Source organism: Vanessa cardui, chromosome 10 (assembly GCF_905220365.1).
Source record: "Vanessa cardui chromosome 10, ilVanCard2.1, whole genome shotgun sequence".
NCBI classification, from domain to species: domain Eukaryota; kingdom Metazoa; phylum Arthropoda; class Insecta; order Lepidoptera; family Nymphalidae; genus Vanessa; species Vanessa cardui.
Window position 1 is genome coordinate 10,747,625 of NC_061132.1, and position 12,368 is coordinate 10,759,992.

General features: G+C 32.3%; 1 protein-coding gene across 1 annotated transcript in view; it reads left to right on the forward strand.

The window, feature by feature from the left end:
* LOC124532756 overlaps positions 1-12,368 on the forward strand; it is a 116,760-nt gene that overhangs the window by 37,182 nt on the left and 67,210 nt on the right. The gene's annotated exons all lie outside the window — the stretch shown is intronic.

Consider the following 12,368-nt stretch of genomic DNA (forward strand, 5'->3'; position numbering starts at 1 on the left):
AGAATACAGTCAGGTCTGTACATTGACCACCTTTACCTTCCATGATTGTATTTGTACAGTCGGGGTAAGAAAAGGTTCGTCACCTTAAGATCTATATTCGTGTGCTCAGTGCGAGCGAAAGTCTGCTTTACCGATCGAGAACGACATATTACATCGCAATGATTTGATGTTTAGATTCAAACGGTAGTAAGAATTTAAGATTTGATAAAGCAATGGGTTTAAAAACTGACGAAGGTTTACTCTGACTGTACTTACATACAGATAACAGTACTTTCCAGAATTAAAAGGTATATCTAATACTAGAGAAACCTTTTATTGATTTAAGGGGTTTATTATTATCTGTTAAAGCACACAGGTATAATTTTACACAAGAGCCGCTATACGGTGAATCTGCTTAACTAGGTCTAGGTACAAAAATAGGTTGGCACTTATGACTCATATATAGCTAAACAGCCCGTTAATCTACTGATATATAAAATTATGCTATGGCGTTTATACGTGAATCTATACTTTAAAAAAAGCAACAAAACACATTTTACTTTTAAAAGTTTTAATTATAAGCAGTCTAAAACAATTTGGATACATTTCAGTTTTTCGCAGTATGAAGGATTTTAGTTTTTGGCAACGCGTATGTATACATGTATCTTTACAACGACATCCTGTATTCAACAGAACTACATATCATTGGAACCGATCCAACGCTGTATGAAAATCGATAGCGTATCTGCTCTCTCAAATCGATAATAACAAATTGGGGTTAACCTGCCGATAAGGTACGGGTGCAGTGGTCAATGTTATTCATAATACTGACGGTCATAGGTTCGATTTCGGCATGCTTATCAACAAATGTAGTCGACTATAATCCATAATATTAAAATACTAGCGACTCGTCCCGACTTCACACGAGTGCCATGCTGATACTAAATATACTACAGGATTTATTTGTATACTACATCACATTAGAAAAATCTAAGAGTATTAGTGTTTATTTACTATATTGTCCATGTATTACATACAAAAACCTAACTCTCGAATAACTCTATCTATTAAAAATAACCGAATCAATATCCGTTGCGTAATTTCAAAGATCTAGGCATACAAGGTACAGATAGCGGTAAGCGACTTTGTTTTATACGAAATAATGAATAATAATGATTATAGAGTGTCAAATAACTCCTATATGCATATTGTTTTTATTATAAGGTAGTTATTTTATTTGTAATTAATAAATACCCATATTCATCGAGCAGTCTTCTTAGCGATTATTTAAAGTTTCATGCCGACATTCTCACGAGAAACCACATTCCAAAACAGTTCAACAATTAATTTGAGATAACCTTTTAAATTCTGGTTTTGTAAACGATTTATAATTCTTGTTAACACGGCTCTGGGTTACCTTCATGCAAAACAAATGTATGTTTATAACAAAGGAAACAACAAAAGTTCTCAACTCTCAGTCTCAAAAAGTGGTCAAAACTGATGGGTGACTGGTGCACTTATTTTTTACAATCATTAGTGTTTTCAGTTCTACATCCTGAGGAGTGTGATTTGATCGTCTTATGTATGATTTCTTGTCTAACGTACCCAATATCTCACTTCCAAAAATGGGCTGGAAAAAAGTTTTATATTTTTATGTACACATTTTATTTAACTTGTGTTATTTACAATCAATATGGAAAATAACAGCACTACAATTTTATAATAACCTAATTTTATTTTGTTATTGAATAATTACATATCATCAAATAAGTAAATATGTATGTTCACATGCATATAATAATATAATCGTTATTTAAAAAAAAATATGGTAAAAACATACATCACTCACTAAATTAAAAACATCGCAACTGCAAACTTTAGCGCTGAAAAATGTGAAATTTTTCGCATTTTCGCGGAAAAACGAACATTTTTGTGAGATATTTCTCGTTACATAGTTGCCCGTATTCCCGTCCGTGTATGCAAGAGGAATCCCGGCTACCCTGACCGGGGTATAAAGTTGACCTTTGAAACTATGGCTGAACAAGTTTCAACATGTTAAATTTAATTATAATCTGGGCTACATGTACAAATTTCAAAGGGATATCCTCTCAATTTTTATTTTACTATAGAACGAACATATTTTCTTCACAAAGGTGATGACTGAGGAGTAATGCAAGTGCCTTCGTTTAGACATTTGGTGATAGTATTAGTTAAATTTTATAAATACGAATACTTGTTCGTTGGTTTTGTCACACGTAGAACGAGTCAAAAGATCAGTTTGATTTTATCCCAAGACATTTTTCTTTGACTCCCCAAAAGATATACCGTTCTAATGTATCGCTTAAAACAGCACAACTTTCTATGGAATGAGTCACATCCCATCTTTTTATTTGGCTTGGCAGTTGGCAGAACACGCCGAAACCGTTGAAACCGACCTTCATAACAATCACAAAATACATATATTATACATAATAATGAATTTAAACAACATTAGAAATCTCTTATTTATGTCTATTTATAATTTAACCAAATATATTATTTAAAAACTGTTATTTTTCTCTATGAACCAAAAATCGTAATTATGGCATTAAAATGTAATTCTTATCTAAAAATCTTTAATTAATAATGCAGCTATGCTTTATATTCCATTTACATTAGTAAATATAATATTCAAAGTACTATCTGTTAAGCCGAGTCCGATAAAGGTGCTCGCTACGATAACACTTTCCCAAAGGTAAAGACAACTTTGTTAGGCATATTTTATACAAAAATAAATGTTATTATCTTAACAACATTTTATCATAGTTAAGTATTTGAAGGAATTCTTAAAACGCCAACTTAAATTCCCTGGAGACGCGCTACGTTGAGCCTCGGGAAATATATTTTTTTTATGTCGGCAGCAGCGAAGTAAAATATTGAAATATATTTTAAAAGAGTATAAAAGTCTAATATAGAAAAATATGATGGAAATAACAGTCAACGCACGCAATATGTGGTTATAAATCTCACACAACGGTAGCTAGCGAGTGTAACAGTTTACAAATAGAAAGTTAAAATATATTTTACATCTATATCTTATGTAGAAGTTTACAAACTTCTAGTTTTATTACAACTTCCAACATAACGTCCTTTATAGATACGATAGTACGTTTATACATACGTGATATCTCGAAAATTGAATGCGATGTGCTGAATCAGTGCGCGAGGTTGCCGCTCCGCACCCGAGGCGCCATGTTGCCGCTTCGCACGGGCGCCGCGTTGCCGCTCCGACCTCCGCGTCCGATACCATTCATACAATTAATAACAAGTAAAGTTGTGATTGTGAATCTTTTCACAATTAAGCATGCGGCTGACGTGATGTAAGGCCCTTTTGTTTTGCTTTTTTACATTTTTATAGAAAATGTAAGTTTATAAACTCTAATAACATCAAGATTCTTTAATATAAATTTACGTTAATATAAATCAAATTTTAAATCAAGCAACTAAGTAAGGAAAACGTAAATGTCACATAACTGGACGAATATCTCCTCGTCTTCAGGGAAAGTTTTCCTAATCCAACGTACTGTTCCATGTACGACTTGTAGGATATACTCGTGGCACAATTTAATCCGAGACATTAACGTTTCCTTAGGATATTTTCTCTCGTCACTGAGCACGAATGAAATTTATAATCAAAATTAAACTCATGAAAGTCAGTGGTGCTTGTCCGGATAGGAACCCTCGGTATAGTCAAGGTCCACATGTTACCGTTGAGCTAGTGAAGTTATTGTATGCATCTTCATCTCTTTATGTACTTATAATCATAGTAAGTTTTTATTAAGAAATTCAAGAGTTTCAAACTTTCACTCGGAGGTAGGGTTTCCTACAAACTAGTCTGGATAAGAAAAACCCATTCATCACTTAGTTTTACCGCCAAACATTAATACTTAATACTTTATTATTAAGTTATTCTAGTATTATATATACAGTACAGTTGCATGGTTATGTATTAACGTAATGGAAACAACTCAGTAGGAACATATCTCGTATTGATTTATTTCTCGGAAACCGACTTGATTTTTAAACCTGTTTTCCTCGTTACCGTTCATATATTATAGGATCACAAATTGCAGGTTTATTTGTAATTAGTAATAAATACTAATAAAGGGATTATTTCATTATTATTTTTATAAAATAATGAGAACTAATCTAAATCGATCGCGATCGTATACACAGGGGCGGTAATGTCCTAGTTCAATGTTATTGCTCTAGTTATATCCTGACACGAACCTAATGCTATACTCTATAAACTATTAAGAGCTTCTGTTTCAGTACGTATTTTCAAGCATTTTATGAACTGTTTTGATCCATCTACAGTTAACAGGATACTTGGTCATAAGAGTTGTGCTAGTAAGCAACAATTTAGTAATAGGTAGAGCCAATTTCGTCTGTATCAAGTAATCTATCTTGTGATGTGTTCATCATTTGAATGTTATATTCACCACCTATATATAGGTGGCCCATTTGTAAACGTATATATGTATAGCTCACTGTTCGTGATCGACAAAAACAAAGTATATATAGGCATTTTTATATAATAATAATACATGTTTGTAAATTCATAGAAATGTGACGTCAAGTCATGAAGCGTGACAAACTCGTCTGGATTTATCGATGTATTGCCCCCAGCGTAGTTTATTAAGATTTCATGCTCGCTCGCATATTTGTGCCGTGTATCATTCAGCTAAGCTAATGAAATATGTATGTCGTGGCGCCGTGATGAAAAAAAATATACTTTTCTCAGAATCCACAATGGAGTCACATTGTTATCCAAAACGTTATTGTGTTCATAAAATCTAGAAGTTTCCTTTATTAACTCCTTTATGTCGCGTATGAAAGGTGGGACCTTCGCGTTTTACGACTGCTTTCTAATAACCCGCCGGTTATTGTAATGTAATTGTACATTCGGCGGACCCCACCACTGCCCGTGTCGGGCTCCGGAAACACCAACATAAGCACCTGCCGTCAAAGCTGTAGTACTTAACGCATCCAGATACAATTGCCAAAGAGCCGATTGTTCCTCATATAATAAGGATGGAAACACATTCTAATAAACTTTTAAATATATACGGCTAATAATTATGAATCAAGTTAATTTTTGTATGTAAATTGTGTAATATAATAACCTACTATAGTACCTTAATTGTTTATTAATTTATTTGAAAAGACATACGAAATAGAGGCGAATTGATATTGCAAATTATTTCTTTGACTCCTTAAAATTTCCGTTAGAATTCCAAATGGCTCAACAGTTATTTGTTACCTTTTACTATTGCAAACATCAAGACTGTTGATTTGAGTTTTTTTTCTTTGTAACACATAAGACTGGCTTAAAGATTTTTGGAAAGATTTTGTGTGAGAACCTCCATCGGATATACAATCAAGAAAAGATGAATTTATTTTCATAAAATTTGTTTTAAATGTTTAGACATAAGTTTATAATTCAATTACATCCAGCAATAAAACATTAATTTTTTTAGTATCATTGTAAACGTTCGGGAACATTCCGAAAGACTAAATAAACAAAGATAAATTTAAACATTATTTAAATCTAAAATCAGATTTCGATATAACTTAGCTTGTTAAATGTGCCATTAAAATATCTGCAATAAATTACGCACATAATAAATTACCATAATTTGATGAGATTTAAGAGAAAAGTTGAAGTAGCTTCAGAATCCTTCTAATACAAGATCCAGCTTTCTCAACAAAATGGGCTTTCCAACCATACAAACTTATGTTATTTCTTTTTGTTAAACTGCAAAAATTAAATGTTAAAATGTAACTTCGATGACATCTACCTAAAATATTGTCAGGCGTATATTTTCGCCGATACTCAATGAAGTAGTTCCGCTAACTCCTGATGCTCTTCTACTTATCGGGTCAAGTGGTAGAAAATGTATAGTGCAGTTGTTTTATTAGGTACTTTTCCATTTAATATTTCGCCAGTATTTTGTCGTCATTCAATAGGCATAAAATGACGACTGCATCAAATAGTAACTGTATTAGCCGAATTGATTTAATTAAATAACAATGTATTTAACGCGAAGTAAGCGACGTCGTATATTTAGCCACATAATATCAGCAAGTAGTATGACTCCGGTATAAAGTTGCACGGCTTCGTGAAAGTCGATACGTCCGGAGATAGTAACTCGAGTCGGCCACACGAGAGCCGCGCAAACAGTGGCTACTCAACGCTACTAGCTTTCGACGAAAAATATTTGTCCACCTGCTAGCCTAAATAAACGTTCAAATTAAATAGAGATGACGACGAAATTGTACGAGTGCTGAATCATTTGATAACGTGTTTTTATGAATAACATAAGAAACATTCTCATATAGTATGTTATGTACATGATTTGATCTGAAACATCTATTAAAAAGAAGTTGGCTTTAGAACCAAAAACTACTTTGCTGATTTCTGTACTATATCAGCATTAAAATATTACAAAGAATGGTTTGATTGTTGTGTGTACACAAGCTTAGGAGTTCTTCATATTAATTTATCGTGTAATGAGAGAAATAATATTTAAAACGAGTAATAGCGACTTACAGGAATTGTAACAACGTGCTAGACGTTCATATTTTGACTCAATCGAAACATTCGAGTTACAGGCCATAAAATTCTAGAGAAGACGAGCGCGCACGTACTGAATAAGATAAGTGTAATCAAATTCAGCTTTGCAAAATATGTTTTATAAATAGAGATTCCGAGGCTATTAACAAACGTTGTTTTGGTTCGTTAATATTTACAGAAAATTCTTGGTTATCGTTAAATCGATAAACAACCATCTGAGTAATAATACTGAAACTTACTGTAAATCGAAGTTAAAATAGATATTTACGTTAATTCTTACGAATAATTGACACATATAAATTGTCCTGATGCGTGTCATGGGTAACATAATAATTCATTTAAAAAGTTTAATGTAGCGGAGCGCAACTGGTTTTGTTAGCGACGCATAACTAAAGCATTGTTTTTATTTTGAGAGAGTGTGGCGTAACTAGCGACCCATCCGACTTGCAAATGGCGTCGCGCGGAGCGGCAACGTCTCGCCGTTGCGATAATTTCGTATGCGATATTGTAACTCTTATCGTGTTGAGAATAGAAGCCAAAATGATGAATATATTTTGGCCATTAATGAGGAGCGGCAACGTCGCTAACGTAAACTTATCAACGGTCTCGAGTTATCTGTTATCAAAAGAAATGCGACTTGTCGTTTTGGAGCATAGATTTCTTCGTTTGTCGAAACGCCATTGTTGTTAATGCGTCAAAACAACAAAGAGGCGTTGCTTGAAAGTATTCGTAACAAGTTTAGTCATGTAAAATAACAATCGAGGAGTGTTTGTATCAGTTATCTATTTGCATTTTGCAACGAAGTACGCAGTCTCTTATCGTTTCTGGTTTCTAATGGCGTAGTATGTACGAATCAAGTTTCTGGGATATAATTGATGAAATACCAAACGTGATAATATAATGTAATATATAATAACTGTTATAATTACACCTGAAGCTACATTCAAAACAAAATAATTCGTTTTTTTAAGTATTTTTTGTCTTAAATGGAGAATCTCTCTTCTCAATAATTCTCGAAATTAGTCTTATTTAGAACTAGAACATTCTAGATTAGTTTTTGCGTAATATTTGTAGGTGTACTGCAGTGGGCTGTGAATGCTTTATTGTCATTATAAATAAAATTTTAACAAAAAGAAAAACCGACTTCAAACAAAACAGTATTTTAAAACAAATTAAAATGCACTAAAAACAAATAAAAATAATTGCATATTTAACACATTTTTGAGAGTCCTCCTAGGTAAAATGAAATGAAAAATATTAGACTACTTAAAAGTCGATTTACGATTATATAACGTAGTTATAGTTATTGTTATATTTGGAGCCGGTGTCAGCCACAGGCACACGCTTCAACAATCAAAAGAAAGAAGCGATACGAGCCTCTTGATTGACCCAGTATAATATCGTATAAAAGGTAATTTGTAAGAAACATTTCTTAAAGTATTCTCGTATGGTTTTTTGATAGGTATAGTATAGGGTTGGCTGACACCGACTCCAAATATAGCAATAATTATAACTACATTATATAATCGTAAATCGACTTTTAAGTAGTCTAATATTTTTCATTTCATTTTACCTAGGAGGACTCTCAAAAATGTGTTAAATATGCAATTATTTTTATTTGTTTTTAGTGCATTTTAATTTGTTTTAAAATACTGTTTTGTTTGAAGTCGGTTTTTCTTTTTGTTAAAATTTTATTTATTTTTTGATTTTAAGTGAAGCTGATGTAGACTAACATTATTTTATTAATATGGATAGATTAAGCGTGCCGTTTATATGAATCAGAAACTACTTCAAGGACAATTTTAAAAGAAACTTTCGAATAAAGCAAAAATAGACTTTCGAAAATGCGGCTTTAATACGTCATGCGGCATAAACTACAAGGTACCACCCTCGAATGAGCTGTAATCGACCTAAGTAAAAAAACTTTGCAAAAGAGCTATTCGTATGCTATGTCGTACATCATATGACATCACATCATATACACAAAATTTGATTAAAGACAGAAAGAAATTCTGCCCCAAATCGCACCCTAACTGTAAGCCGTTTAGGAGTTCCGTCAATACATAGTATAAAACAAAGTCGCTTTCTCTGTCCCTATATCTTTAAAACTACGCAACGGATTTTGATGTAGTTTTTTTTAATAGATAGTGTAATTCAAGGGGAAGGTTTCTGTATATAATAAATGAACAATATAGTAAAGAAACACTGACAATTTTAGAAGTTTGCAATGTGATGTCGTAAATAAACAAATTCTTTAGTATATTTAGTATCAGTATTGCACCCGTGAGAAGTCGGGGCGGGTCGCTAGTTGATTATAATATTCGATTATGACAATTACATGAACATAACCACGTTCCAGAAGGTGATTCAAATATCCAAGTAACCCATAAATAAAAGATTCGACCGAGTATTGCTAACGTGCTCCTCAGAATTGTTCCGTTCCCTCCCGTTCCCTTGATTTGTCATGGATCCTGTGCTCAGAACCTTACCAAACTTTCACCAAACTACCCTTAAAGTATATCCTTTATAATAAAAAAAGAATAATCAAAATTGGTTAACGTGATTTTGAGTTATTCACCTATTTGTCGCGCATATACATAATGCAAATTTAAGACTTATGTCGTTTTCATACGGATACCATCATCGGAAAAAAATAAAAAAAAAATGGGACCCCACGGGAAGCACTACCTTTCAAACAAAAAAAAAATTATCAAAATCGGTCCACCCAGTAAAAAGTTATGAGGTAACAAACATAAAAAAAAAAAAAAAAAAAAAAAAAAAAAAAATACAGACGAATTGATAACCTCCTCCTTTTGGAAGTCGGTTGAAAAGCTACGTGGGCCAAACAAGCCGACCTTGTAACGAGTATACTAGGGTACAAGATATACATACAGCTCAATACTGCATTCAGATTCTATAATTGCTCATTTCAAAAGATAATAATAATAGAGCTTTATTAGTTTTTAACTATGATTTATTTGATATTTTTCAAGTTATTTTATTTTCTTCGTAATCGGCAGCAATAAACAGTACTGAAACGATCAAGAATGTTATATGCATGAATCACTCATCCTAATTTCGTATATTCTAGCTTTTAATCAAAATATATCGAATTTTCGATATCCTCCCTAACCAAACGGTGAGCGGAGCGTTCGCCTCCCTCCCGAGGGGAGAAATAGGGGAGGCCAACCTCGGCCTAGGGGACCTTGAGCCCGGATAAGCGAATCAGCTGTTCGTATTGTCGACTGTTTGAGACAAATTTATAGAAAAATAACTCTGTTGCCAGATATTTTAGTAGGTAAGTACACGAATGCTAGCGATGTGATAAATCGGGCTTCAAATTCATGTTAGTTTGCGTTTTCATGTGTTGCGTGCTACGCAAAAATAATGATGCCTATGTAGACCCGGCACGAATGTGCCTAATCGACAAGTAGTCTGAAACGCACGTAACAGCATTTCGTCTGTAATCTTTAAATTCAAATCGTTACTGTATTTAATGTTTATTATACTTTTCTATGATATGTAATATAAGCTTAGCTTCTACGATTTGTTCGGTAATTGGCTCGAGATAATTCAAACTAATACAGTCCATTGAAAAAAACTTAATAAATAAACTCCAATCAAATAGTTAGGTATATATATGTATACATTCATAGAAATAGTTTTCTGATATTTTGGTTTCATATTTATACAAGATATATTCTCGGATCTTCTGATTAATCCTCGATTAAATCTCGCTCGTTGTCTGGCAACGGACCTCAGCTCTCAACTGAAGAGGCAATTAATTAAGATTTGGCCAGAAATGGTGCCGGCTGGGACGTGGCTCGATCGATGTTGTGCCTGTTCTGTATTTACTTACCTTCATATCACTCTTGTTATTAGAAGTAACAAGAATACACATCCGGTTACTGCTTCCACTGGCTACTAGCGCTATAACACATTTCTCATACCTAGTTCATCCATCTTTCGAAGAACTTCCATTGCGATTTGACTTTGATACCTATTGTGTGATATTTTTAAGTCAGTTAGTCAGTATAGTGAAATTGAGTAAATGATAGGTAAAGGAGCTTCAAATGTTTCTTGTAAAAAATATTTAGAAATTATGAAATGTTTAAGTTTGGATTTTTTTTAATTACCAGGTATGTTTCCTTTAACGTTTTTGGAAATTACCTTTTAAGGATATAGTACTGTGAACATTTGAGGGATAGGGGACCATTTCTTTTGGTTTGGCTTGGAATAGAGTAAGGTTTATTATTATTACCCAGTATTTGTTGTTAATTACAACTTAGTATTTGTCGTTAATTCGTTAAAGTTAATTCGTTAATTCGTTAAAGTTAAAAAAAACTATAGTGGCTACAATTACAAGTAATTTTAAGAAATAAGTCGTAACTTTCACCAAATAAGGTTATATTTAGTAACAGCCTGATTTTAAAGTTTCTTCCTGACAAAATTTACATTTGAAACAGGTCTTATCTTAACTTCTAATTAAGATTCAAATTGTCGTTTTATAAGATTAATTAGTACATGTAATTATCCTGATAATAATAGACTAATTAATATTTATGAATAATTATTTTGGTCTGATACAAGAGTGTGTGTAAATATGTGAAGTGTGCCTACGTGTGTCAGTTACATATAGGGCTATGTACCGTTTAAACTTCTAATATGTGAAGAAGAGCGAAATCTCATAATAAAGACACCATTTTCTTAGTGTCTTCTTACAACACTAAAGATATTTTTGTTTTTGTGAGATTTTATATTGTAAAGCTGCAGTATTTCGGGTTCCTGATATTCGATTTTACTTATGCAAATTATATTAGACTTAGTTCATGAGTATCATGAAATCATATTCTATGTGGGAATAGCTGCACATATAATCAATGTGTTTTTAGTCATTTCTTCGTACTTACCCATAATCTACAAAAGAATCTTGTCCACATATAATATCTCATAATTTTCATAATTTTAATAAAAAATCTCAAAAGATAATGTTAATTGTAGCAGTCAATCGTCGCAAATTAGCAGTCAATAGTTGAAAAAATATAGGTATATAAATAACGCGTTTAAGAGTACAAAATAATAATATGTTTTGTATTCAAGTAAATGTGAAGATATATAAATTAATTAGGAATTATTATGTTATCCACTCCGTCAGAATCACCACTGCCGAAAAAAACGCATACTATGATAACATTGACTAAACAACCGTTACAGACTTCTATTGCAACCACCAAAGCGTCAATAAAATTAAATATAATTTTAATTGTTAAATTATTAAGTCGTTACTAATTCAGTTGCTATGGTTCACTCGGTAAAACAAAAGTATATAATCCTCTATGAACATAATGTATAATACAATACCCTTTGCATTACCGTGTCATACAATAGTTATACCTGTAAGTATGTCAATTCATGCGCCTGCGCACAAAATGTGTCACATTCCGCCTCCATTGTTTGTTTACGATGTTGAAAAATATATATACAAACAATATGTTAACATTAATATTTTATCTACTTGAGTATACCAATAACTATAATATTTTAATGATATTGGAATAACAAAGCTTAATGTTATTGAATCTCATATCCGAAGATCTAGTGTTGAATATTATCAAATTATTAAACTTTGTTGTCTGTGCAGGAAAAATAATTATATATATGATAAAATCAGTAGACATACATTAGATATTTGGTAAATACCTATAGAATTGATATTTTATCATATACTAGGTATTGATAGTAAAAGTTTAGTTTAATTCATACAAATTTGTTG